At 42.3% G+C, this 25,164-nt stretch overlaps 1 protein-coding gene across 2 annotated transcripts in view; it reads right to left on the bottom strand.

Annotated features, from left to right (window-relative positions):
* Positions 1-25,164, bottom strand: part of col27a1b (collagen, type XXVII, alpha 1b) — a 524,608-nt gene that overhangs the window by 180,946 nt on the left and 318,498 nt on the right. The gene's annotated exons all lie outside the window — the stretch shown is intronic.

Genomic DNA, 25,164 nt, shown 5'->3' with positions numbered 1-25,164 from the left:
GTACAGGTCGCGGGTTTAGGAGGTGCTGTCGAAGAAGCCTTGGCAAGTTGCTGCAATGCATCCTGTGGATGGTACACACTGCAGCCATGGTGCACCGGTGGTGAAAGGAGTGAATGTTTAGGGTGGCGGATGGGGTGCCAATCAAGCGGGCTGCTTTGTCCTGGATGGTGTTGAGCTTCTTGTGTTGTTGGAGCTGCACTCATCCAGGCAAGTGGAGAGTATTCCATCACACTCCTGACTTATGCCTTTCTAGATGGTGGAAAGGTTTTGGGGAGTCAGGAGGTGAGTCACTCGCCGCAGAATACCCAGCCTCTGACCTGCTCTTGTAGCCACAGTATTTATGTGGCTGGTCCAGTTAAGTTTCTGGTCGATGGTGACTCCCAGGATGTTGATGGTGGGGGATTTGGCAATGGTAATGCCGTTGAATGTCAAGGGGAGGTGGTTAGATTCTCTCTTGTTGGAGATGGTCATTGCCTGGCACTTGTCTGGCACAAATGTTACTTGCCACTTATCAGCCCAAGCCTGGATGTTGTCCAGGTCTTGCTGCATGCAGGCATGGACTGCTTCATTATCTGAGGGGTTGCGAATGAAACTGAACACTGTGCAATCATCAGGAAACACTCCCATTTCTGACCTTATGATGGAGGGAAGGTCATTGATGAAGCAGCTGAAGATGGGTGGGCCAAGGACACTGCCCTGAGGAACTCCTGCAGCAATGTCCTGGGGCTGAGATGATTGGCCTCCAACAACCACTACAATCTTCCTCTGTGCTAGGTATGACTCCAGCCACTGGAGAGGTTTCCCCCCGATTCCCATTGACTTCAATTTTACTCGGGCTCCTTGGTGCCACACTTGGTCAAATGCTGCCTTGATGTCAAGTGCAGACACTCTCACCTCACCTCTGGAATTCAGCTTTTTTGTCCATGTTTGGACCAAGGTTGTAATGAGGTCTGGAGCTGAGTGGTCCTGGCGGAACTCAAACTGAGCATCAGTGAGTAGGTTATTGGTGAGTAAGTGCCGCTTGATAGCACTGTCGACGACACCTTCCATCACTTTGCTGATGATTGAGAATAGGCTGATGGGGCGGTAATTGGCCGGATTGGATTTGTCCTGCTTTTTATGGACAGGACATACCTGGGCAATTTTCCACATTGTCGGGTAGATGCCAGTGTTGTAGCTGTACTGGAACAGTTTGGCTAGAGGCGCAGCTAGTTCTGGAGCACAAGTCTTCAGCACTACAGCCGGGATGTTGTCAGGGCCCATAGCCTTTGCTGTATTCAGTGCACTCAGCCGTTTCTTGATATCACGTGGAGTGAATCGAATTGGCTGAAGACTGGCTTCTGTGATGGTGGGAATATCGGGAGGAGGCTGAGACGGATCATCCACTCGGCACTTCTGGCTGAAGATGGTTGCAAACGCTTCAGCCTTGTCTTTTGCACTCACGTGCTGGACTCCACCATCATTGAGGATGGGGATATTTACAGAGCCTCCTCCTCCCGTTAGTTGTTTAATTGTCCACCACCATTCACGCCTGGATGTGGCAGGACTGCAGAGCTTTGATCTGATCCGTTGGTTGTGGAATCGCTTAGCTCTGTCCATAGCATGTTGCTTCCGCTGTTTAGCATGCATGTAGTCCTCTGTTGTAGCTTCACCAGGTTGGCACCTCATTCTTTGGTACGCCTGGTGCTGCTCCTGGCATGCTCTTCTACACTCCTCATTGAACCAGGGTTGATCCCCTGGCTTGTCGATAATGGTAGAGTGAGGAATATGCCGGGCAATGAGGTTACAGATTGTGCTAGAATACAATTCTGCTGCAGCTGATGGCCCACAGCGCCTCATGGATGCCCAGTTTTGAGCTGCTAGATCTGTCCTGAATCTATCCCACTTAGCACGGTGATAGTGCCACACAACACGTTGGATGGTGTCCTCAGTGCAAAGAAGGGACATCGTCTCCACAAGGACAGTGCAGTGGTCACTCCTACCAATACTGTCATGGACAGATGCATCTGCGACAGGTAGATTGGTGTGGACGAGGTCAAGTAGGTTTTTCCCTCGTGTTGGTTCGCTCACCACCTGCTGCACGCCCAGTCTGGCAGCTATGTCCATCAGGACTCAGCCAGCTTGGTCAGTAGTAGTGCTACCGAGCCACTCTTGGTGATGGATATTGAAGTCCCCCACCCAGAGTACGTTCTGAGCCCTTGCTACCCTTAGTGCTTCCTCCAAGTGGTGATCAACATGGAGGAGGACTGATTCATCAGCTGAGGGAGGGCGGTAGGTGGTAATCAGCAGGAGGTTTCCTTTCCCATGTTTGACCTGATGCCATGAGATTTCATGGGGTCCGGAGTCAATATTGAGGACTCCTAGGGCCATTCCCTCCTGACTGTATTCCACTGTACCGCCACCTCTGGTCGGTCTGTCCTGCCCGTGGGACAGGATATACCCAGGGATGGTGATGGAAGAGTTTGGGACGTTGGTTGAAAGGTATGATTCTGTGAGTATGGCTATGTCAGGATGTTGCTTGACTAGTCTGTGGGACAGCTCTCCCAATTTTGGCACAAGTTCCCAGATGTTAGTGAGGAAGACTCTGCAGGGTCGACTGGGTTTGGTTTGCCTTTGTCGTGTCCGGCGCCTAATGGTCCGGTGCCGGGTGGTCCGTCCGGTTTTATTCTTATTATGACTTTTTTTCGTGAGATTGTACAACTGAGTGGCTTACTTGGCCATTTCAGAGGGCGATTAAGAATCAACCACATTGCTGTGGGTCTAGAGTCACATATAGGCCAGACCGGATAAGGATGGCAGGTTTCCTTCACTAAAGGACATTAGTGAACCAGATGGGTTTTTACGACAATCCAGTATCCACACCATTTACTACTTTATATTCTTTAATGAGGTCCTCTGTTAATTGCCTTCTGTTTAGACTGGTAAAGCTTAACTATCTATGATTTTTCCTCATATCTTACCCCCTTTGCACTGGGGGATCACTTTTGCTGCTCTTTGCATTCTCACCAATGCACGTATATCCCCTTTTAAGTACAGCGAACAAAATTGCACATGGTCTGAACAGTGCTTTATAAACCATCAGCATGACCACTGTTCTTGCTATGAATCCTAACATTATATTTGCTTTTTCAATTGCTTTTCCACATTGTCTTGATACTGAAAATGACTAGTTTATTACTTGCAAGTTCCTTTCAAAGTCTCTTTATGCTAATCCTATATATATGTCAGCCATGGCTCAGTGGTCGCACTCTTGCCTCTGTGTCAGAAGGTTGTGGGTTCAAGTCCCACTCCAGGATTTGAGCACCAAATCCAGGCTGACACTCTAGTACAGTACTGAGGTAGTGCTGCATTTTTGGAGGTGCCATCTTTCAGGTGAGATGTTAAACTGAGGCCCCGTCTGCCCTCTCAGCTGGACGTTAAAGATCCCATGGCACTATTTCGAAGAAGAGCAGGGGAGTTCTCCTTGATGTCCTGGCCAACATTTATCCCTCAACCATCATCACTAAAACAGATGATCTTTGTCATTTATCACATTACTGTTTGTGGGAGTTTGCAGTGTGCAAACTGGCTGCCGTGTTTCCTACATTACAACAGTGACTACATTTCAAAATACTTCATGGGCTATACAGCACTTTGGAACATCCTAAAGGAGCTATATAAATGCAAATCTTTCTTATGGTGCTGAATCCTTCTCTCAACATGCAATACTTTGCATTTGCCATTATCAAATGTAATTTCCCCATTGTCTCCCATCAGCACAACTGATCTAACTCCTTCTGCAAAATGTTAATTGCATCCTGTCCCTATTACACTTCCTATTTACTGTTGTTTCCAAACTTAACAAACTATTACAATTGGTTTCTGCAGCCAGATCCATTTCTTTGGTTAAGAAACAACAGGCTCATCTAAATAATCTGGGCGAGCTGCAGTGCCTGTCGTGCCACCACTGGCTGCTCTCCCTGGTGCAGGGAGGAATTTTGGGCCGTCTACCTTGCCGGCAGCGGCCCTCATGTAAGTGCCAGGGTGGGAGGAGGACAGCGGGAGGGAGGCCAAACACTGCTGGCAGGAGTGCCGTGGGCCTGGGAGGAGCAATTTTGTTCCTCTTGGCTCCGCAAATTTAAAAAAAAATTAAAACTTACCTTTTCAAAAAAAATTAAAACTTACCGTTTCCCAAGCTGCATTCACACCGGGAAATCCTGAGCGGAGCAGGCCCGACGACTGCTCCACTCAAAGCAGTCCAATCTTTGAGGGTTCCCAAAACAGGCAATAGGCCCCGCTTTCATGTATGCAAGGGGCCGAACGGCTGTTTTAGGAGGCCACCCCGGATGCCTGAAAATCATCTGAGGCCAATATGGCATCGGACATTTCTCAAGCATCCTTGGCGTACAGGGTGAAGTTGGTCATTTTTGCCCGTTTTCCGTGAATTTATTCAGGAAGAGGGCAAGCCCTCGCAGTCGACATTCATAGTGTTTAAGAATCGTGCCTCCCACCACTGAAAAGAATCGTGCCTCCCCATTAAGAGGTGAAGGCTCGCTTTAAATATGCATCAGGGCTGACAGATTTCCCTCGGCCTCCAAAATGGTGTTGCCCATCAGCGCTTGAATTTCAGACAGCTCGTCAATTGAATGTAAATGAGGCCCGTCCATTAAACGCGATTGCTTTGCTCATGACTCTACTGATTTTCGCCAAAGACCAAAATTAGGGCCTTGATGTTTTATGATGACAGGAATATTATAGTTATGTAACCTGATGATACTGACAAAGTCCCAAGAAAAATTCTTAGCTCCATACTTTTTTTAATCTCCTGAGGTAGGTGTGGGTGTGGGTGCGTGTTCTATAATCCTTTTGCGTCGCAAATAACAGTAATATGGAGCCTTTTCCCTCCCTTCCTCAGGTAATTAACAAATCCCCTAAACTGCCTTGAAAAGAAACTATTACAAATCAGGAGGCTGTTGAAGACACAGCTCCTAAATAGCAAGGAAAAGCACTGGATCATCACTGTCTAGTGCTGAGTAATGTATAGTTTATTGTATAGTAATGGATTGTCTGGCACTTCTCCTTTTGGATACTTTTATTTGAGATGAAACTGCAGCATTTCAGCTTTGGTCTGGCATGTGCTATGCAATTCTGACCCGCACAATGCCGTGCCTTTGAATCTAGTCCACAGCACTTGAACAAACCCAGCTGCTGCCATGAAAATTTACAGTGCGCTCCTTCCTTTACTCAGTTGTAGTGCAGAGAACTGAAAACCCATGCATACACAGGTCACAGCAAGAGAGGAACAGCAGCAGACAGGTAGTGTATGCCATGATGGATTATGGGCGACTTCAGCACACCAGAACCACATGAACGGGGACGGGAGAAGCTGATGACTGTAAAAAAAGTTAACTGTTGGCAACCATGACACAGAGTGATCTGCAATCAGTGATTATTGAGACAAATGCGGAAGGTGTTTAAGCTCTGACTAGTGAACTCTTTACTTTTTATCCATAAGCAATGCTGTGGCATATCACTAGTATATAATACATAATATATATAAAAATATCATTAGAGTACAATGTCACTAGCTGGACACTTTTAATTTCTGCATTTAACTTTTATGGTAAAGGCATAATTCTGTAAAAGATGGCCACCGAAATTGACACAACGATGTAATAACCTTTGCGACAGCAGGCAACTTAATTTTTTTCAAAGTAAAAATTAAGTTAAGCCGCAATTTTAATATTTATACTTTTAAATATTGAGTTCCAGAAATGCAGCAAATCTATAAAGTACTGCAGAGCATTTGTTGACAAGCATGAAAATGCCCGATTTACAAAGTGTGAATAAATAGTAAAGCTGAAGGTGGACCTTTAATCAGAATCCAATTATACAGTGGAGTGCAGAGCTAAGGATGCATAAATCACATCCAGTCTGATGAAATGATCTAATCGTGTAGTTCACACATTTCAGTGTACTAAGCATACTGTAGCATGTTGAATATAAAAACCACATAACTTCTACATAAACTACAATAAGTTTGAATGTGAAAGATGATCTTAAATGCTATCTGCAATTTGACACTTTAAAAAAAAATCAATACGTGGTCAGTATTTTGACAACATCAATGTTATGGTGTGAATCCTGCTGAAAATCAGTAGAACATTCTATATGACAATGCTTTGGCTTAAAACCATATCCAACTTCTGCAATTATAAAACCCTAAGCCAACTATCATTTTACTCATACCATAATGTCTACCAATCTCGTGTTTAGCACTGCAATGTTATTGATGATAATCATTAGGGATGCAGTTTTAATGTTTGCTTATAGTTGTGTCAGGGCACATATCTCTGGTGTTAGGTTCAGTGTGCAAGTATACAAATGTTAGTGATATATAGAGCTTCCATGCTGCAGTAGCTATGTAAATGGCACCAACTTCTAACAACACACAAATTCCCAAGACTGGTCTGAGGTCAGGTGAGTAATCTGAGGCACAGAGTCTAGTCAGGCTCTGCTGAATCAGCCAAAAATAGACCAGTAAAAGTACAGAGATGAAATGCTGCATGAGAAAGGGAAGGGAGTGGCGTCAGACATGCAGGTTGACTAACATCAACCCCCACAATAAAACCCACATAGCAGCTGACTGTTTAATTCAGGCTCATTTTGGTTTAAGTCAGCTAAATAGGCTTGAGAAAAAAATAAGATGCAAAACACTGCTGACTATTTAATGTGGGTAAAGAAAAGGAAACACTGTGTTGTGTCTAACTACAGTAAATGGAGAGATCTCATTACGGTTTTGTGAAGGATTTAACTAGTGCTGCCATTGCAACATAGAATGCATTGGGAAATGTAAGGAACATGTGGAGTTTACTGATGTTTCTTGGGAAAATATTTATTTTGATTTGTAATAATTACACAAATCGCTTGACCACTGATTCCTGCTCTCTGAAATTTGCCTTGCAAGTAGTGTGATACCAGTTAGGATTTTCTGCTGGCATCAGGTTGGATCCCCGGTGTAATTCCAATGGAATGTAACGGGGATCTTTTGGGGATCTGGGGGCTGCTTGGTGGCATACTTGGTTCATTGCTGCCTTTGACGTCGAGAACAGCTATTCTCACCTCTGCTCTGGCATTCAGTGCTTGTATCTGGATCAAAGCTGCGATTGGGCCTGAAGCAGAGTAGTTCTGGCAGAACCCGAACAGTGTGCCAATGAGCAAGTTTTTGGTAAGTAGGTATCGCTTGATGGCACTATTGATGCCTCCTTCCATCACTTTACTGATGATTGGGCGAAGGCAGTAATTGTCCAGTTTAGATTTATCCTGTTTTTTGTGAATACACGGGCAATCTTCCACATTGTTGGTTCTACGCCAGTATCAGATGTACTTGGACAGCTTGGCTTGGGGAGTAGCTAACTTTGGTGTACAGGTCTTCAGTACTACAGCTGGGATGTTGTCAGGGCTGATTGTCTTTGCTATTCGAGATTTACCATTGCGACTGTATTTACCATTTCATTCCTAACCCCTTTCACTGGCACAAAGTTACATTTCCATTTGAACAAAACATTTCCTCAACAGCAATGTTTTCCAATTCTGTGTGTATTACTATATTTATGTCTCTGATGAAACAAAAAGGCACATCTGTGTGCCACTCCGTATAAAGATCACATCAGATAGATTCAATTAAACAGGAATTGCAACACAGTTGAGAGTAATGAGCAACATTTAAAAGCAAGAATCAGAATATGGTGCTGTACCTTTAGCTTCTGACAATTACAACTGATTGTATAACTTATTCACTATTCTAAATTCGATTTGCTGTTGTTCCCGATTGTAGTCAGAAATCACTACTGCAGCAAAGTGAATGTGGCCTAACGAGTGAAATCACAAGAGCACTGGGGGAGTAAATGGAGGAACAAGTAAATTTATGTCTGTTCGTGCTAAAAAAATCAAATCCAGAAAGTCTATACAGGAAAAGTGATGTAACTATACAAGATGGGCAAGATTTCCCATTGAAATAAATGGGGAATTGCCAACTGAAGCAATCACTGGTCTGCTACAGGCCATTACACAGAGAGGGGAGAGGAGCCAAACAGCTTATTAAAACAATCAGAATGGTCACTCGTTGTGGATGGAATACCTATTTCAAACTGCTTTAAAATCATCGGAGGTTTCCACAAGCAGAGACCACTGTCATACAAATACTGTACAAGTGGCAAACTCAACCAGTGACATGCATTTCTTCCCTTTCATATCATCAGCATATTACTTGAAGATACTGATTTCCAGTTTTGAGAATGTCTGCTTCAGGCTGTATACAAGGCAGATCAGAGTAATTCTATAAGGAAGGTGAGAGAATATACAATCAAAATAGATAAAGTTTCATAGATCATTAAATGTTTGTATGAAATTAGAAACCCTTTATCATGTTGCTCTTAAAAACATCCAGCTTGTGAGGCACACATTTCTGGGAGAATCTGCAATGCACCATTGTGAAAGTTGTGGAAAGGGCAGGAATGAATAAATGTTAATTTTCAAATGTTCATGGGAGTTCTTTTTTAGATCACTAATATTAGATTAAGATTTGGTGGTTACAAATTCTGCAAGGCTCAATTCTAAAACTTTCCATTAACAACTGCGTTTTAATTACTTTACAGGCACTCAACCACTAGAAGTTGCCATGAGTTATTTTAAACAATGTCTCACATTGTTAGACCGAGCACAGAGGGACTCTTCCTTTGCCTAGAAAACTCCACTGAAATGTAAATATGCATTTCTGATGTTGGCTAACAGCAGTTATTATCCCATGTAGGGCTGACACTCAGCCTTTTTTGGCCAATTGCAAAACAACTGTGGGCACAGCTCATATGGGAAACATTCAGCTGACTAAGCCGACTGCCAAATGAGTCCTGGTAACAACTCAACTCATTTGCTTGCTGTCATGTAGCTCTCCTCCATAACTACTAAGACTCTCATGTGGAGATCTTGCAGGAGCAGGAAGTGGGCCTGAAGGGTACTGTGGCACCTGCTACACATTGCTGTTAAGCTGTAGATGGTGAGGGCAAGATAACTGAAACTGGGAATGGTGCTTATTGCAGTGCAGTGTTACAAAGAATGAGTGCCACCTGTTACCATGGCTGCACCGGAGAGGTTTTTGTTGGAGGTGACACTCTCTGCCAAGACTACATCCTTCCGCAGGGTATGGTCATGCCTTTCACAGACCTCCTTCCCTTGGGACCAAAAAGCTGGGTCCTCCTTTGTCGGATTATAGACAGCAACATTGCACCTGATGAGTCTAAAGTTATGAGCATGGCACCCTAAAAAAGCATCAGTATCAGGCAATGTGGTGAGCCACATTGTTACAGACACAAAATAGCTGCTTTGGCCCTTTCAGCTGCTGCAGCATTGCATTTTCCTTTAAAGTTAGAATCCCTACCGAGGTCTGTAATAGCACCGGAAGCCTGCCGTGGATATTTAATGAAGGCGCACTGAAGAAAATTGGGCTGGCTCTCGGCAATGTAACACCGGCAAGCGGAAGTGCCATCCCATTCCACTTTTGGCAGTAAAGTCACCACTGAGAAAAATCCTGCCCCTTTTGCTCAGACCACAATGAGCTGTGAGGTGCAAGCATGGAGTAGTGGTTGAGCCAAGATTGCTCAGCTGTCAGAAATCCTTGGGGAACTGTTCAAGAACTTTTTAATGGATAGGAATGTGGTAAATGGTGGGTGATTTACAATAATAATAAAATAATTCATGTGTATTTAGCTGTGCACCAAATCAAAAAGGTTGCCTATTATAAAAAAGAGTGTCAGAGAGAATTGGGGGAAGTGACAGTAGCAGCAACTGCAGCTGTACAATTGCATATTGTTACCTTGTATCCAGAGGAACAGAAAAGCAACACCAGAAAATCAGCTACAGTGTGATGCAACGGATGTCCTCTTTAGTTACTCTATTTAATGCAGTAGAAGTTATTAAATATAACTTCTACTGCAAGCAAGTGGAATCTTGACTGAAATCTTACATAGTGTGATTGATTCTATGCTAAAGTGATGCTTGTGAAGAAAGAGAACGAGGGAAGCAGGAATGAAAGAAGAGAGAAGGGGAATCTGTAGAATATCAGAAAAAGAGTGAGAAAGAGGAGGAAGAAAAAGACAAAGAAGAATGAGAACTAGAGGGAGAAAATGAAAGAATTCAAGAAGTGCAAAGAAAAAGAAGGAAAATAGCAAAATAGAGAAATTACATTTAAAGAAAAATAACAAAGGATATTAAGAAAAAAAGAAAATTGAAATTAAAATGCCTTTTAAACAATGGATAGTAAAGATTAGTTAAAGATTATGTAACAAGTTGTTTGATCAAGAGACAGTTTTTGAAATGCTCTTTATTAGATCAGAAAGACAAGTGTAGGATATGCTGTACAAATGGCAAAAGGGTTAGACCTGAAATACCAGTGAGATTTCTTTCATATAATTTTCCTATGAAACTTTAGCTGCACCATGGATGCTATAATTGGCCTCAGCAACCAAGGAGGGAGTAAAAGAGAAATAACGAAGGTAGGAGCGAGTGTAACAGAAACACAGAGGAAAAGACAATGCAAGGGGAATGCGGCGAAACAAAAAGAAAAATATAGAAATGGTGCAAATAACAGGCGCAGGCAGGGAGTAACAGAGGAAGAGAAAGACTTCTAATAATCCCATTGAAAAAGTGATCAATTCAAAGTCCCACCCGGACCTCAGTAAGAATAATGAATGAGGTAAGTGGACCTTATCTGAGTATTATGGATAATGCCTGATACATCTTTAGGCAAAATAAGATACTAAGTTTAATATCAAGTCAAACAAGTACATTGTTAACATCAACTAGGTTCTCTTGAAACCACATTCCTGTCACTCATACATTGTCATACCCATTGCCCAGCCTACTGCCCTCCAACTGTATGGTTTTGGATTTAATGAAACATGGCAACTGTATTTTCATGCAGGTAATACTCAGTCCCATTAGTCAACAGTACTGCTCAAAACAGAGATTACTTCTAACATGGTATTATGTTTCATATTTAATGGACATATACGAGCCTTAAGTTGTGATTGTTTTATCCTTGAAGCCTAATCGATACCCAATATATGTGAATCAGTATTAGTGTATTTTGTTCTGTTGGTACAATTAGTAAATTGCACCATGACTTCTCAATTAACCAGCTTTAACTGTTCCACGTAAATACCTTAAAGAAAACATCATCAAGTCCTTTACAACTTACCAGTGATTTTTGCCCCAAAACATCTGTATAATTTTTTAAGACATAAAATGATATTTTCATCAGAGTGATGTTTAGAGATACGCACTGATGGAGAGGGGAAAGTTACAGGTCTCCTTCTCCATAGTAAGGAAACCGTCTGAAATGGCAGAATTTTGCAAAGCCGCAGATTCTCAAGACAATTCTTTTCATTGTATGCTAACAATCATGTCTGTGGTTGTCTAAGTGTTAGTCACTGTTTTGAGGGTGGGGGAGAACTAGGTTTTGGATACAAATTATGGATCATGGAAAGAAAGACACATGAGACAAACTGAGAACAAGATAATGAAAGAATCCTAGTTAAAATTCTCAGTTTAAAAGGGACAGAAAAATAAGTATAAATATAAAAACATGCAAGAAATTTACCAATAAAAAAAATCTTTAATTAACTTTTAGTCCAATTTTAATAGATGAAAGCTAAATTTTGATAAACTGGGTTTGAATGTATAAAAATCCCAGTGTTCAGACAACGTAACACTTGACAGATGGAGACAGCAAGCTCCAGAGAAATAAAAACAGCAGCAATTTAAAAGGAGAATTTTCCTAAAAAATAAATCAGTTTATTTTGCCAAAACTCTTAATAATAATCCAAAATGTTAAAAATAAATCTTCCTGTGTGTAAAAGTAATTTTAGAAAGCATCTGATCATAAGAAATTGTCTCTGGGTTTAACTGTAAGAACATTACTTCATTAAAAATAGAATTCACTAAATATATTCTTGAAAACAATGTGTGGGTTACAACAATTATCAATGTGTACATGAGCTATATGGGGTGATTAATGGAGTTTGAATCAGTATGTTCAGCTGGGAGAAAAATGTCTGGTTGCTGCCATCTGAACAGTTTCCACATCCTACTGTTTTGTGTCTGCATTACAACCCTGTGCCGGATCTTAGGGAAATACTTTTAGAACTGATCTTTTGTAAAATCTTGTTTGATGGTGGGAGAAATAGAAAAAAGAATGGGACCTGGAATCCTGGATGAAGATAATAAGAGATGCATCTCTGTTATCTCCCCTCTCTAACATTACTCTTCAACTCAATTTTTGTTATTTCTTCAGCAACACGGTAAACAATTAACAATGTGTACATGAGCGCAAGGACAATGATATCAACCTAAATTACATAGAATTACTGCATAGGCCATTCGGCCCAACTGATCTATGCCGGTGTTTATGCCCCACATGAACCTCCTCCCACCCCTCTTCACCTAACCCTATCAGAATAGGGCTCATTCATTCACTTTTGTTTTTTTTAAAAAAGGTTTTTTATTCAAGGATGTACACTTCTTCATGACTACCATTGGCCACTCAGAGGCGTGCTACAAAAGACTGTGAGCAAGGTCAGCTCAGCCTGATGTAGACCTAAGAAATAAGAAAACTTACTCCAACCCACGTGGACCAATTTAAATATCAGTCAGTCCCACTGAACATCAAGTTGGCTCATTGTCAATTAAGAGAGTGTTGAAGCTACCTAGCAGTGATTACAAGGCAGTAATCTGAATGACTTGTTCTCAAAATGTCATAAACTGTGACAATTAATCACAAAGGATTAGATTACAGCCTTGAAATCACTCCTAGGCACCTGCTAACTTTTATAAAATACACCATGTATTTCATATGGTGGTTTACCCTGTTCAGGGTCACTTTTTTGGCAACATTAATGCAGCCCAGGTTGTAGTTGATGTGTGATGGCACTCACAGTGAATGATTAGCAACAGTGACATAACCTTTGAATGTTTAATGAGAAATCAGTTGAGGTTTATTACCAGGAAACAGCACATTCAGCAAATACTCCATGTTCCTAAACAGAGTTACCAAAAAAACCATTGAAACAGGAAGAAATTGTGGTTAAAATCCATATGAAATTGTATCAGTTCTGTCCTGTACTGCACCAAGGTAGTTGGGCTCTGAATGCTATGCAACGAGCTGGGTTGCACAGTGAATGAGAAGACTATCCTTTCACATCTGGGATCCTGTCCAAAACTTTTTCGATGAAGCATCTCTTTAACAGCTCCATCAATCCTGTGTGAAATTAACGGGTTGACTTCAATCCAATTTCTAGTTGGCATAGCATAATATGTCATTAAACTGGACAGCTCACTTAGAGGTGCCATAAGGATAGCTGGTGTGGGAAGTTATACTATTATACTGGGAATACTCTTCTGCGGTTGTGGACTAATGCACATTTTTGAGACAGTATAGAGCAAGCTTTAGAATCATAGAAATTTATGGCACAGAAGGGGGTCATTCGGCCCATTGTGTCCACACCGGCCGAAATTGAGCCACCCAGCCTAATCACACTTTCGAGCACTTGGTCCATAGCCTTGTAGGTCACAGCACTTCAGATGCACATCCAGGTACTTTCTATATGAGTTGAGGGTTTCTGCCTTTACCAACCTTTCAGGCAGTGAGTTCCAGACCCCTACCACCCTCTGGGTGAAAAAAAATTTCCTCAGCTGCCTTCTAATCCTTCTACCAATCACTTTAAATCTATGCCCCCTGGTCATTGACCTCTCTGCTAAGGGAAATAGGTCCTTCCTATCCACTCTATCTAGACTCCTCATAATTTTGTACACCTCAATTAAATCACCCCTCAGCCTCCTGTTCCAAAGAGAACAACCCCAGCCTATCTAATCTTTCCTCATAGCTAAGATTCTCCAGTCCTGGCAACATCCTCGTAAATCTCCTCTGTACCCTCTCTAGTGCAATTACATCCTTCCCTGTAATGTGATGGCCAGAACTGTACACAATACTGAAGCTGTGGCCTAACCAGTGTTTTATACAGTTCCATCATAACCTCCCTCCTCTTATATTCTATGCCTCGGCTAATAAAGGAAAGTATTCCATATGCCTTCTTAACCACCTTATCTACCTGTCCTGCTACCTTCAGGGATCTGTGAACATGCACTCCAAGGTCCCTCACTTCCTCTACACCCTTCAGTATCCTCCCATTTATTGTGTATTCCCTTGCCTTGTTTGCCCTACCCAAATGCATCAGCTCACACTTCTCTGGACTGAATTCCATTTGCCACTTTTCTGCCCACCTGACCAGTCCACTGATATCTTCCTGCAGTCTAAAGCTTTCCGCCTCACTATCAACCACACGGCCAATTTTTGTATCATCTGCAAACTTCTTAATCATGCCCCCTACATTTAAGTCCAAATCATTAAAATATATCACAAAAAGCAAGGGACGTAGTACTGAGCCCTGTGGAACCCCATTGGAAACAACCTTCAAGTCACAAAAACACCTGTCGACCATTACCCTATGCTTCCTGCCACTGAGCCAATTTTGGATCCCATGGGCTTGCACTTTATTGACCAGTCTGCCATGTGGCACCTTGTCAAAAGCCTTGCTAAAATCCATGTAGATTACATCAAATGCACTACCCTCCTTGTTACCTCTTCAAAAAATTTAATCAAGTTAGTCAGACACGATCTTCCCTTAACAAATCCATGCTGACTGCCCTTGATTACTTCATGCCTTTCTAAGTGATGGTTTATCCTGTCCCTTAGAATTGATTCCAATAATTTGTCCACCACTGAGGTTAGACTGACTGGCCTGTAATTACTTCGGTCCCTTTTTAAACAATGGTACGACGTTAGCAATCCTTCAATCCTCCGGCACCACGCCTGTATCCAGGGAGGATTGGAAAATGATGGTCAGAGCCTCCGCTATTTCCTCCCTTGCTTCTTTTAACAGCTTGGGATACATTTCAACCGGCCCTGGTGATTTATCTACTTTCAAAGATGCTTATCCCCATAATACTTCCTCTCTCACTAAGATTATCCCATTCAATATTTCACACTCCTCGTTAACTACAATGTCTGCATCATCCCTCTCTTTTGTGAAGAGAGACGCATGTAGACAGACTGAGCCACAAACTATGCTGCACTTGACCCGAGAGTGTTTGATGCTGACATCAGGTGCCAAAGTGGAAAAGGTTTTCATTCTACAGCACTGACATCCCTCACCTAAATAAAAACATTTTTTTCCCCCTCCAAATGGAATATAGACTTTCAAAATTATAATTTTAAAATTAGATTGGGAGATGTAAGTATGTTAGACATTCCACTACTTTTGATGGATCTGTATCACCTTAAACATCACAATTAGATTTAACTTTTTCACATAATTAGGATAAACAAACTGGACCTGTACAGTCTGTTCTGGATCCAACTAAAATTTTGCTTGGACTAAAAGAGATTGCTGAATTGGCCCCAAGTCACTGAAGTACAATCCTTGCAGTCCAGCTCCAGTTCCAACTTAAATTCATGTATCTGGCACAGATGGACATTCCTAAAACTTCTTCTCTTCTACATGAATTAAGCTAACACTGACTAGAGCAATGCAATTGACATTGCAGATAACCAACCGCACGTGGGCTGCAGAGGTCAACCCCAAATTCTTTGCTGAGTCGCTGCAGTGTAAAAACTAAAGGGTTACCCAAGTAAAAATACTTTGCAGCCACAAAATAAAACTAAAAACTATAATAGTTGCTTAGTCATATTTAATTTGAAAGCCAGTAAGGGCTTAATTCCAGCTATTACTTTGTCAGTTCACCAAGTATGGCGCTAACCCTGCTACACATATGGATATACTTGGGTGTGCTTAGAATTGGCAAACTTGCACTCAAAATCCCAAAGCTTCACAAAACACGACACAAGAGTCTGTAACTATCAAAAATCCAATTTCTAGGAACACCCTGCATTAGAACGACTGGACAAGGTGAATCTGAAAACCAAGGCAACTAGGTTAGTTACTTATCACAGACATAAACCACCAAATTTATTTAAACCATTCTGTTTCTAGAACTGAATAAAACATGTCCTCATAATCAATGTACAGCGTGTTAGAAGTTTCTGTAATGGAATCCTTTGTTATCCAGTTTCTGCATATTATGACATTTCTGGGATCCGGATGCATAGCTTCTGAAGGTATTCATAATATGCCTTATTGCTTTTAGGTTTTTAAAGCTGGTCCACTTATTACAATCATGTGCTCTGCAATCTGTTCTTTCAGCATTCTGTTTTTACAGAGAGAATATATGCAATATAAATCAATTTTTTTCCATACTTGGAGAGTTAAATAGCTATGAATATTGGGGGAGTGGGGAAGGGAAGCAGAATTTCAATTAATGAATTTACAAAATCATTTATTTACTTTTCTATTAGCTTGTCAAACCACATGTGTGGAACATTTTTATTAAAGTCAAAGGAGAACTCTGATACCGGCTTTTTATATTTGCATGTTCGGGAATATTGTCATCTTGTATTAACTTTAATCTTTATTTAAATGTTGGTTCTGAATGAAATGGAGGAGCCTGAATGCTGTATCATCACTAACTGAATCAACGCCTCATTAAATCACATTATTCACAGAACAAGAGACGTGCAGTATTGGAAACAGCTGCTGCAAGTCTAAATCCAACATAAACATCTAACAGACTAGGACAGACCAAAACTTGACCCAATTTTTATTTAGAGTACGAAAATGTCAGATCTTTATTGTTCTATTATTATTCTACATTGGCTTCCAGTCCCAGCAAAGCTTCGATTTTAAAATTCTCATTCTTGCGTTCAAATCCCTCCATGGCCTCGCCCCTCCCTATCTCTGTAACCTCCTCCAGCCCTACAACCCTTCGAGATTTCTGCGCTCCTCCAATTCTGGCCTTTTGCACATCCCTGATGTTAATTGTATCCATATGATTTATATCAATTAGTGTTAATTGTATTCAGGTAGTGCGTATCAATTGGGGACTCCCGAGAAACTTCAATGTGTTATTATCTCCAAACCTAAAACATGTAGAACTTTTATATTCCTTAACCTTGTGTCGATCCTCACCACTTAGTGAATCAAGATAACATTTTAACCAATCTACCCTGCATACAGTTTAAGTACATGCATTATCCAACACAGCACAATTAAAGGAATCTGTGGCTAATACATTCATCACATGATTAAAACTCCCGGTGACCAGTATAATCTGTTCATATTCATCACCTGATTTCCTTCGCTCCACCATTGGCGGCCGTGCATTTAGCTGCCTAGGCCCCAAGCTCTGGATTCCCTACCTAAATCTCTACGTCTCTCTACCTCGCCCTCCTCCTTTAAGTCGCTCCTTAAAACTTACCTCGGTGACCACCTGTCCTAATATCTCATTATGTGGCTTGATGTCAAATTTTGTCTGATAACGCTCCTGTGAAGTGCCTTGGCACGTTTTACTACGTTGAAGGTGCTATATAAATGCAAGTTGTTATATAATTTGTCATATAGAATTATGTGTGGTACTGGTGTGTATCTGGCACGTATTTAGGCTATTTGGCTGTCTCAGAGAAATCTGCATCGTACCAAACCCAATTGGTGAAATGATACACTCCCTTTCATCGTGGCACTGGCAAAATGTGGAAGTATTAGTGCTAATAATTAGATCAACCTTTAACAAACATTGATCCATCCTGAGTTCATAAGTTTACATGCCTGCTCCTTCTTAATGTATTTTGAGCTATGTAAATAACATTATTATTGACCCTGATAATGTTTAACAGTGCTTTTTGAACCTGCATTTTCAATTGTGCCACTTATCTGGCCTTTCACTACATTAAGCTCATCAGTAAATGATTTAAACCCAATGAGTAGTCACAGAAAAACATTGAGCTTCAATTTGCTTTCAGTTTCCCCCCAAGAAGCCTTTGAGCTGCCTGCTTTGGGGCTCACGGGCACCAAAGGCACCACCCTCAGCAACCCTCCTTGTTACCGCCTCAAAAAATTCAAATCAAATTAGTCACACACGACCTTCCCTTAACAAATCCATGCTGAATTTCCTTGATTACTCTGTGCTTTTCTAAGTGACGGTTTATCCTGTCCCTCAGAATTGATTCCAATAATTTGCCCACCACCGATGTTAGACTGACTGGCCTGTAATTGCTCGCTCCCTTTTTAAACAATGGTACAACGTTAGCAGTCCTCCAATCCTCCAGCACCATGCCTGTATCCAGAGAGGATTGGAAAATGATGGCCAGAGCCTCCGCTATTTCCTCCCTTGCTTCTTTTAACAGCCTGGGATACATTTCATCTGGCCCTGGTGATTTATCTACTTTCAAAGATGCTAATCCCCTTAATAATTTCTTTCTCACTAAGTTTATTCAATCCAATATTTCACACTCCTCCTCCTTAACTACAACGTCTGCATCGTCCCTCTCTTTTGTAAAGACAGATGCAAAGTATTCATTAAGAACCATACCAACATCTTCCGCCTCCACACACAGGTTACCTTTTTGGACTCTAATAGGCCCTACTCTTTCCTTAGTTATCCTCTTGCTCTTAATGTATTTATAAAACATCTTTGGGTTTTCCTTGATTTTAATTGCCAATATTTTTTCTTGCCCTCTCTTTGCTTTCCTAATTTCCTTTTTAATTTCACCCCTGCACTTTTTATACTCCTCTAGGCATTCTGTAGTATTGAGTTCTCGGTGTCTAACATAAGCTTTCCTTTTCTGCCTTATCTTACCCTATATGCTCCTTGACATCCAGGGGGCTCTAGATTTGGCAGCCCCACCATTTTTCTTTGTGGGAACATGTTTACTCTGCACCCCTTGAATCTTCCCCTTGAATACCTCCTACTGCTCTGACATTGATTTACCTTCAAGTAGCTGTTTCCAGTCCACTTTTGCTAAATCACTTCTTAGCTTAGTAAAATTGGCCTTTCCCCAATTGAGAACTTTAACCCTTGTTCTATCTTTGTCCTTTTCCATAACTATGCTAAAACTAACTGAATTATGATCACTCCCACCAAAATGCTCTCCCACTGATATTCCTTCCACCTGCCCAGCCTTATTTCCTAAAACTAAATCCAGTACTGCTCCCTCTCTTGTTGGGCTTGCTATGTACTGGCTAAAAAAGTTCTCCTGAATGCAATTTAAGAATTTTGCACCCTCTATACCCTTCGCACTGTTTGTGTCCCAGTTAATATTAGGGTAGTTGAAATCCCCTACTATTACTGCCCTACTGTTATTGCACTTCTCAGAAATTTGCCTACATATTTGCTCTGACTGTTTAGCAGTCTAATGTACACTCCCAGTAGTGTGACTGCCCCTTTTTTGTTCCTTAGCTCAACCCATATGGACTCATTTGATGATCCTTCTAACATATCATCCCTCCTCACAGTTGTAATTGTTTCTCAAACCAAAATTGCCACCCCCTCTCCTTTTTTATCCCCTTCTCTACCTCGTCTGAAAACTCTGTAACCAGGAACACTGAACTGCCATTCCTGCCCCTCTTTAAGCCATGTTTCTAGCTAATAGCTAAGATATTGTATCGCCACATGTCTTTTTTTAAAATTTGTTCACGGGATGTGGGCGTCGCTGGCAAGGCCGGCATTTATTGCCCATCCCTAATTGCCCTTGAGAAGGTGGTGGTGAGCCGCCTTCTTGAACCGCTGCAGTCCATGTGGTGACGGTTCTCCCACAGTGCTGTTAGGAAGGGAGTTCCAGGATTTTGACCCAGCGACAATGAAGGAACGGCGATATATTTCCAAGTCGGGATGGTGTGTGACTTGGAGGGGAACATGCAGGTGGTGTTGTTCCCATGAGCCTGCTGCCCTTGTCCTTCTAGGTGGTAGAGGTCGCGGGTTTGGGAGGTGCTGTCGAAGAAGCCTTGGCGAGTTGCTGCAGTGCATCCTGTGGATGGTGCACACTGCAGCCACAGTGCGCCGGTGGTGAAGGGAGTGAATGTTTAGGGTGGTGGATGGGGTGCCAATCAAGCGGGCTGCTTTATCTTGGATGGTGTCGAGCTTCTTGAGTGTTGTTGGAGCTGCACTCATCCAGGCAAGTGGAGAGTATTCCATCACACTCCTGACTTGTGCCTTGTAGATGGTGGAAATCCTTTGGGGAGTCAGGAGGTGAGTCACTCGCCGCAGAATACCCAGCCTCTGACCTGCTCTCGTAGCCACAGTATTTATATGGCTGGTCCAGTTAAGTTTCTGGTCAATGGTGACTCCCAGGATGTTGATGGTGGGGGATTTGGCGATGGTAATGCCGTTGAATGTCAAGGGGAGGCGGTTAGACTCTCTCTTGTTGGAGATGGTCATTGCCTGGCACTTATCTGGCGCGAATGTTACTTGCCACTTATCAGCCCAAGCCTGGATGTTGTCCAGGTCTTGCTGCATGCGGGCTCGGACTGCTTCATTATCTGAGGGGTTGCGAATGGAACTGAACACTGTGCAGACATCAGCGAACATCCCCATTTCTGACCTTATGATGGAGGGAAGGTCATTGATGAAGCAGCTGAAGATGGTTGGGCCTAGGACACTGCCCTGAGGAACTCCTGCAGCAATGCCCTGGGGCTGAGATGCTTGGCCTCCAACAACCACTACCATCTTCCTTTGTGCTAGGTATGACTCCAGCCACTGGAGAGTTTTCCCCCTGATTCCCATTGACTTCAATTTTACTAGGGCTCCTTGATGCCACACTCGGTCAAATGCTGCCTTGATGTCAAGGGCAGTCACTCTCACCTCACCTCTGGAATTCAGCTCTTTTGTCCATGTTTGGACCAAGGCTGTAATGAGGTCTGGAGCCGAGTGGTCCTGGCGGAACCCAAACTGAGCATCGGTGAGCAGGTTATTGGTGAGTAAGTGCCGCTTGATAGCACTGTCGACGACACCTTCCATCACTTTGCTGATGATTGAGAGTAGACTGATGGGGCGGTAATTGGCCGGATTGGATTTGTCCTGCGTTTTGTGGACAGGACATACCTGGGCAATTTTCCACATTGTCGGGTGGATGCCAGTGTTGTAGCTGTACTGGAACAGCTTGGCTAGAGGCGCAGCTAGTTCTGGAGCACAAGTCTTCAGCACTACAGCTGGGATGTCTATCTGTGCCCTCAGCACATCTGCCTTATTCACTATACTCCTTGCATTGAGGTTTATACCTTTAAGCACTGCCAAACTCGCTTGCTGTTTATTTTTTAACCTTTGTTTCCCCTACCTTCCTAAGTCACTTACTAATTTTCTCCTTCTATCTCCAGTTCTGATTCTATCCTATCTGAATTTACACTCAGGTTCCCATCCTCCTGCCAAGTTAGTTTAAACCCTCCCCAACAGCACTAGCAAACCTCCCCGCAACGGTATTGGTCCTGGCCCTGTTGAGGTGCAACCCATCCAGTTTGTACAGGTCCCACCTCCCCCAGAACCAGTCCCAATGCACCAGGAATCTAAAGCCCTCCCTCCTGCATCATCTCTCCAGCCACGCATTTATCTGCTCTATCCTCCTATTTCTATATTCACTAGCACGAGGCAACGGGAGTAATCCAGAGATTACTACCTTTGAGGTCTTGCTTCTTACTCTCTTTCCTAATTCCTTAAAATCTTCCTGCAGGACCTCATCCCTCTTTCTACCTATGTCGTTGGTACTGATATGAACCACGAGCTCTGGCTGTTCAGAATGTTCTGCAGCCGCTCAGTGACATCCTTTTCTTTTTATTCATTCATGGGTTGTGGGCGTCGCTGGCAAGGCCAGCATTTATTGCCCATCCCTAATTGCACTTGAGAAGGTAGTGGTGAGCCGCCTTCTTGAACTGCTGCAGTCCATGTGGTGAAGGTTCTCCCACAGTGCTGCTAGGTAGGGAGTTCCAGGATTTTGACCCAGCGACGATGAAGGAACAGCGATATATTTCCAAGTTGGGATGGTGTGTGACTTGGAGGGAAACATGCAGGTGGTGTTGTTCCCATTTGCCTGCTGCCCTTGTCTTTCTAGGTGGTAGAGGTCGCGGGTTTGGGAGGTGCTGTCGAAGAAGCCTTGGCGAGTTGCTGCAGTGCATCCTGTGGATGGTACACACTGCAGCCACGGTGCGCCAGTGGTGAAGGGAGTGAATGTTTAGGTTGGTGGATGGGGTGCCAATCAAGCGGGCTGCTTTGTCCTGGCACCAGGGAGGCAACATACCATCCTCCAACATATAAACTGAATAGACTTCATTCAGAATGCTTACATGCTATTCTTTCAATTGGCCGTGCATGCTGTTACAAACAGTCCTGGTGTATTACAACTTGATAGCATATTGACTTTGCTGTTGGTGGCAAAGTAATTGAGCTGACGCTAGTGTTGTCGGAGGTGGTGCACACCACCAGTTTGGCCTGTACCTCTGAATGCGGTACAATCCAAAATGTTTTGCTATCAGAGGCGGTCAGATATTTTGGCAACTGGCAGGCTAAGTGCATGAACCACTAATATTTGCTCTGTAGAGGTCAGCCCAGTGGTTTTGCTGCCAACGGCATGTACAGACCTTTCTCAGTCCCTTGTAAACAGTGACTGTAAAACAATTACTGTAGAAACAATTATACAATATAAATAGGGTTCCGCTACCGTGGAAATGACTACACAATATAACAGGGTAGTTCCTACAGCAACAGAAGCTGGAGGTATTTGGGAAGCAGTTTTGCAGTTTAAATGCAGCATGAGGTTTAAATTTTTTGATCAGGGTCAGATTCAGACTCTCCCACTGTCCAGTTGAATTTGATGTGAAATATAACATAATGAGGGATGGACACTACAAAGAGGGCTGACATGACAGATGTTAAAATTACTTAGAAACAAGCTTATTACATCTGTTTTACATTCGACTCCTCAACTGCAAATAGTACTATATCCAGTATCTCAGATTATCCCTTTCATCAGAGCAGTAGCATTATAAAATCCTGTTCCTAAGTAATTGAGGTATTAGGGTCTTACATTTTTAGTGTACTTTACAAAATTACACACATTTCCGGCATTTTCATTTTATCTATAGGATCATTGCTGTTTCTCATGACGTTACTGTGTGTATAGTTGTTACCATTTGCTCAAAGTACTGTGTGCGTGATTATTGTGGTCTGTCCTGACTATACAGTCAATGTTATTTATCACTGTATTGTGTACTTGTGTAATGGTTGCTGTTTGTCCTGAGCATAGCATGTGTTTGTACATTTATTGCTGTTTGTGACTGCACAGTGTACTTGTGTGTTCTCCATTATTCGTCTTGATTATATGATGCGTTTGTGTGGTCACAGTTGTTTACTTGACTATGTAGCATCATGGGACCATATAGTATGCCTTTCGTTCTTTGACAAGTATGTTGGTTTTCTTTATAAATGTAAATGCCCTGGTTAAACACAGTCCTATAGAAGCAGATGTACTTAACATGCAAATGATTGGCAACTGGTGCATAAAAAGTGGTAAAAATGACATCACATCAGTTGAATCAGTAGAGGCTTCCGAAAAAAAGTGGGTTTTAAAAGTTGTATTTAAATTACTGCTACATAGCACGTGGCCTGCATTTGTTTATAAGAATTATGGGAAATACTAAATATCCAACTGATCAAGGGGACTGAAATAAAAAAGGGAGGAAGTTATGCTTCAGTGGTATAGAGCCATGGTCAGACCCCATCTGGAGTACTGTGTTCAGATCTGGTCACCGCACCTCAGGAAGGATATATTGACCTTTGAAGGGGTGCAGCGCAGATTCACCAGGATGATAATGGTGCTTGAAGGGTTAAATTATGAGGACAGGTTGCATAAACTTGGCATGTATTCCCTTAAGTATGGAAAGTTGAGGGGTGATCTAGTCGAGGTATTTAAATCGATAAAAGGATACAATAGGGTAGATAAAGAGAATCTATTTTCACTGGTAGGGATATCCAGAACAAGAGGGCATAATCTTAAAATTAGAGCCAGGCCATTCACGAATGAAATCAGGAACCACTTTTTCACACAAAGGGTAGTGGAAATATGGAACTTGCTCCCCCAAAAGGCTGTGGATTCTGGGTCAATTGAAACTTTCAAGACTGAGGTCAATAGATTTTTGTTAGCTAAGGATACAAAGGGATATGGAGTAAAGGTGGGTAAATGGGGTTGAAGTACAGATCAGCAATGATCCAATTGAAAGTTGGAACAAGCTCAAGGGGCTGAATAGCCTACTTGTGTTCCTATGTTCTATTAAACCCATTTTGTATTTATTTTGCTATTAATGAAGATTATAATGGATTTTTCTTTGAGGAAGGAAATTAAGTTTTTGTTCTCTCTGTACAGTTCCAACAGATAGATATATCCCAGTAGGGGGTGCAGCTGCTTGAGAACACATTGCAAAAGATTAACCCCAACCTACCGTTTCTTCGCTCGCTGGATTGAGAATTGCAGGCTATAAATTTTTACTTTTTGATTTTTACTTATTTTTAAATTATTTCATTTCCATTTCCCCTGTTCAATTTTTTTCTCCATCTTTCACCTCTACAAGCTCTGATCAAGACAGTGATTAACAAAAAGTGGATTCAAACCATTTTGATAATGAAGCAGTCCTTGCCCACATGTAACAAGACCTAGGTAATATCCAGGCTTGGGCTGATAAGTGGCAAGTAATATTTGCGTCATGCAAGTATCAGGCAATGACCATCTCCAACAAGCGAGAGCATAACCACCTCCCCTTGACATTCAGTGGCATTACTGAACCACTATCAACATTCTCGGGGTCACCATTGACCAGAAACTGAACTGAATGAGCCATATAAATGCAGCGACTACCAGATCAGGTCAGAGGTTGGGTTTTCTGCAGACAGGATTCTTTGGCAGCACCTCCCAAACCCGTGACCTCCACCATCTAGAAAGACAAGGGCAGCAGTCCATGGGAATACTTTCACCTCCAAATCACACACCATCCAAACTTGGACATATATTGCCGTTCCTTCACTGTCGCTGGGGCAAAATCCTGGAATTCCCTACCTAACGAGCATGTGGGAACACCTTCACCACACGGGCTTCAGCTGCCCACCACCACCATCTCAAGGGCAACTAGAGATGGGCAATGAATGCTAGCCTTGCTAGTGACATCCACATCCCAAGAATGAATGAAAAAAAATCAAACACAATAG

Source organism: Heptranchias perlo, chromosome 31 (assembly GCF_035084215.1).
Source record: "Heptranchias perlo isolate sHepPer1 chromosome 31, sHepPer1.hap1, whole genome shotgun sequence".
In the NCBI taxonomy this organism is placed as follows: Eukaryota; Metazoa; Chordata; class Chondrichthyes; order Hexanchiformes; family Hexanchidae; genus Heptranchias; species Heptranchias perlo.
The sequence above is the reverse complement of the archived record's forward strand: the minus strand, read 5'-3'. Positions and strand labels throughout refer to the sequence as shown.